The following is a 4,995-nucleotide window of genomic DNA, read 5'->3' on the forward strand; positions in this document are numbered from 1 at the left end:
ATGGATTTGGGGAGAGTGGTAGAGATCGAGCCCAGGTCAATGAGGGCGAGGTTGAGGAGGAAGAAGTACATGGGGGTGTAGAGGTGGTGGTCGCAGGCTATGGCAGTGAGGATGAGGCCGTTGCCCAGGAGGGCAGCCAGGTAGATGCCCAGGAAGAGCCCGAAGTGCAGGAGCTGCAGCTCACGTGTGTCTGTGAATGGCAGGAGGAGGAATTCAGTGGGGAAACTGCAGTTTGACATTTGCTTCCTCTTGTCATGTTTTCCTGTTCATGGAGGAAAATAGAGTGGGAAGTTAGAGAGCAAAACCTAAACCTTATTTTACAGAACCTATGCAACATAATATACTGCCCCTTCTCTGTGAAGAATGCATTCTCCTGTTTGGAGATCTGGGTTTCATTGCATGTGTGCCACAGAGACCTGGTTAATTGTCTGTGGACTCTGGAAGGGTCAGTACTTTCCTACACTGTACATTAACGACCACCAGAAACTTATCCATTATCATTGACATTATGGTCTTTCACAGCAGGAAAATTAAAACAGAGACTCTCAAGACAGAGTCATTGAGGTAGTGCAGGCTTTGGTCTTTCCTGTCAAGAATCTCCCCCAAGGATGCCCTGGGTGTGCTGTAGAGCTGCGAGCAGCCTGCACCAGGCACCAGTCCCTGGGCACCAGCAGGACCCTGCCATGCCCTGCCCTTCTGTGGGGCTCCTTCTACATGCAGCTTCTCCCCGCAGCACCCTGGGCAGCTCCCCAGGCAGGCTGAGTGCTGAGCCTGGCAGGTGGCAGAGTCCCTGCCATGACATACAGCCCCTGGGGCACACCAGGGACCCTGCTCTGCACCACAGCCCTGGACACCCCTGCCTGCACCCCTGGCTACAAAGCCTGTGGCCAGCCCTGTGAGAAGGAACCCTCACGTCCTGTCCTTCTGACAGCTTAGGCGGGTAATCAGTAATCCAGGGAACATCCCTGTCCTCTTTACTAGAGAAGCCAGCACAGCCCCTGTGACATGGTCTATCAGCCATGGGAAGTGGCAGCTATAGAAAAACCCTCTAGGATACTGCACCTGCCTGTCCTCACACACTTACCACATTAGAGCTGTGAAGATTTCTTCCGCAGTGAGCTCTCAGCATCCTCCCTCCACACTGCCTTTAACATCTCCCTCCCTTCTCTCAGCCGCCCTTGTACCTTGTCCCCTGCAGGCAGTGCCCCCAGCCCTGCTGCGCTGTGCAGAGGAGCTGCTCCTTGGCAGAGCTGTCTCTCTGTCTCTGCAGTGCTGCCCTCTTGCCAGGAGCTCCCCTTGGGCCCAGGAGTCCAGCCCAACTTAGCTGCAGAGGGAGCTCTTCCCCCTTGATGAGCTCCCCCTTGAAACAGGCTGAAGCAATCACTGATTTTCTTCTTTGAGCTGGGGATAGACATTTACTCCCAGTGTTATCTTTTCTCCTAATTGAAAATAAGCGTTTGGCATGAGAATTATATTTTCTTCTTCCATTGTGAGACCGGACAACCACAAAGTGAGAGGCAGGCTGGGTCCCATCTCATCCAAGGACTTGTTGATACTCAGGGAGATGATTTTTTTCATAGAAACTGAACTCCTTCTGTGTACATAAGCTACACAACCAATTTCTGGCCTGCAGGATCACCATATCATAGAACTCTTTGGGTCTGGGGGGACCTTCAAGACCGTCTAGTTCTAATCCCCCTGCCACGGGCAAGTGTTCTTGCCACTAGACCTCTTTGCTCAAGGTCCCATCCACCCTGATTTTGAACACTGCTAGGGGAGGATGAGGCATCCACCACTTCTCTGAGCAACCTGTTCCAGTGACTCACTTCTTTTTATTATTTTTAATTGTTGCCCCTTGTCTTACTGCTACACTCCCTGATAAAGAGTCTCTCCCCATAGCCTGTTTATCTCCCCCTGTTCTCTTAAGCAGGGGGAAGGAGAGACTGGCTGTGTGTGTGTGGTGCTTGGCTACTTCCTGGGGAGAAAGCACAATGCGTCCAGGGACACAAACCTGACTGACAAGTGATAAAGGAGGCAGTAAAGGGAACCAGACCTGGTCAATCACACTGACTGGTGAGAGCATGGGACAGAGAAAATGTTTGCTCCAGGGAGGTTATGTGATTAGGAACTTTTTAGACGGGAAACCAAGGGAAAAGGGGAAATGCTGGTAAAAGGGCATGTCCTATGAAGACAGCCTGTGGACTGTTGGGTAGTCTGGAGAAAAGAAGGCTGAAGGGTGACCTCATTGCTGTCAATGAATTCCTTAGGAGGAGAAGTGGAGAGTGGAGAAGTGGGGTGCCGGTCCCTTCTCCCTGGTAACCAATGGCAGGACATGTGGGAAAGGCACAGAGCTGCACCAGGGGCTGTTCAGACTGGACATTAGGAAAATATTCTGTACTGTGAGGGTGGTCGAACACTGGAATGGGCTTTCTAGTTACCTGGTTGATGTCCCATAACTGTCAGTGTTCAAGAGGTATTTGGATCATAGAAAGATAGAGTCAAAGAATGTCTTGGTGAGTAAGAGACTTTAAAGATCATCCAGTTCCAAGCCCCCTGCCATGGGCAAGGATGCCACCCACTAGATCAGGTTACCCAGTGCCTCAGCCAGCCTGGTCTTGAACACCTCCAGGAACAGGGCATCCACAACCTTTCTGGGCAACTTATTCTAGTGCCTCACCACCCTCTGAGTGAAGAATTTCATCCTAACCTGTAATCTAAATCTCCCCTCTTTTAGTTTGAAAACTTTCCCCTCTCATCCTGTCATTATCTGATTGAGCAAAGAGTCTCTCTCCATTTTTGTATGAGCCCCCTTTAAGTACTGAAAGGCCACAGTGAGGTCCCCCCAGAGCCTTCTCTCCTGTAGACAGAACAGCCCAAGCTCTCTCAGCCTTTCTTTGTAAAAGAGGTGCTGCAGCCCTCTGATCAACTTCATGACCCTCCTCTGGACCTGCTAACACCTCAACATTCTTCTTCTGCTGGGGGCCCCAGACCTGGACACAGTATTCCAAGTGGAGCCTCACAAGAGCGGAGTAGAGGGGGACAATCACCTCCCTCGACCTGATAGCCAGTCCTCTTTTGATGCAGTCCAGGATGCGGATGGCCTTCTGGCATGGAAGCACACACTGTCGGCTCGTGTCAAGCTTGTCATTGGCCTCTGCTCTTCTCAGGAAAGGGGATATGGTGGGTACACACCATGTGCCACCCCATGGTTTTACCTGCATGACCATGGAGAGAACATGAGAAAATGGGATGGGAAATCTGCCTTGACCCTAGGGGCATGGGTATGTGAGTTGTAAGGAAAAACAATGGCCAAAGGGGGGTCTTCTAAGAAAACAGCTGCTCCTGTTTCCACTACAGTCCCTGAGACACACTGACAACTACTATGAATAGGGCTCGAGGGACCCTGCTTCCAGCCAGATGGAGGGAAGGGACAATCATGTTTATTGCACTGTGTGGATTTGATGGCCTGGAATCAGAAAATCATAGAATATCCCAAGTTGGAAGGGACACGCAAGGATCCATCCACCAACAGTTTCACGTCCTTTTTGTACTGTGATGCTTAGAACTGCACATAGTACTCGAGGTGAGGCCACACCAGTGCAGAGTAGAGTGGGACAATCACTTCCCTTGACTGACTAGCAATGCCATGCTTGATGCACCCCAGGATATAGTTGGCCCTCCTGGCTGTCAGGGCACACTGCTGGCTCATATTCTGCTTGCTATCAACCACAACCCCCTTTGCCTTTCCATTCCTTTCAGCCTTGCCACATCTATGTCATATACAGAGATGGTTTTTTGCCCAGCAGGCGCACAACTCTATTCAACAGAGAGCCCTCTTCAGCAGCCCGAGGGAGCTGAGGCAGCTGCAGATCTCTGCCCCTCAGTCCAAGCTGAGATGGGCAGAGCATGCACTCCTGGGAGGCTCACACGCAAGTCCACATACACAACACATAGGCATCAATACATGGCAGGACACAGGTGAATGCAGGCAGGCACACAGCATTCACACAACCACAAACAGCAGGAGAAGTCTTATCCTGATTCCCTCTCTGGCAGAGCAGGAAGGAGGCCTGACAGTGGGAAATACAAAGTGGTAGTGTGCACACGTGCATGTTTGTGTGCGCAAGGTAGATCTGCCAGCAGCCAGGATCAAATACTCAGCCTGCCCAGGACAAGTTCCTGGCTCCCAGTCTGTGCAGTTGAAGGCACTTGGACGTATGAGCCCCTATGGCTGCAGCCCCACTGTAGCTGCTGGCACACACCACCCCAATCTCACACACACTCACATACATAAGTCCACTGAGTCCACACACTGCCATCTCTCCTGCTGACTGCATGGCCACTCTGATGCCCTGATTCTAGTCCAGCTGCTGCACTTACCTCTGTGTACAACCATTAGGTGGCCTACAGCCCTTGGCAGTAATCCCCTTAGTCCAAATGGTGATGTGGAGAGCTGCTGCCATTGATTCATCTTGAAGTGTTTCCTGCCTGGACACTGGGCTGACAGCCCTTCCATGGTAACCCTGGAAGGAGCCGGGACAAGATCTTGTTTCCTCACGAGCCTGTGACTTGGATTCCCACTTGGCAGTGTGCTCTGTGCTCTTCTGGGCTCATGCAGATGGGCTCTTGTTGAGCTGTGGACTCTCCTGTGATGGGTCTGCAACCAGCCAGGACAGGGCATGAGCTGAATTACTCTTCCTGCCATTACTAGCCAGGGCCTTCACTTTGTGTGCAGATGTGCTTCTTATCACACAGCCTAACACAATCCAGCAAGAGCATAAACCTCTGGAGACATGTACTTGTGGAGCTCACATACCTACGGAGGTGGTATTATGTAAGATATGACAGCAGAGAACTCAAATTGTTCTTCAGAAATGCTTCACAAATAGGGGAAAATTTGTGCTGTTGCATGGGTAATGTGTCTGGGGTTTGACTTCAAGGTAGGATTTGAGTTTCAGGATTAGAGCAGTGGATGCCTTTCAGGGTGAGAGAAAG

The sequence above is a fragment of the Aythya fuligula genome, chromosome 31, assembly GCF_009819795.1.
Source record: "Aythya fuligula isolate bAytFul2 chromosome 31, bAytFul2.pri, whole genome shotgun sequence".
Taxonomy (NCBI): domain Eukaryota; kingdom Metazoa; phylum Chordata; class Aves; order Anseriformes; family Anatidae; genus Aythya; species Aythya fuligula.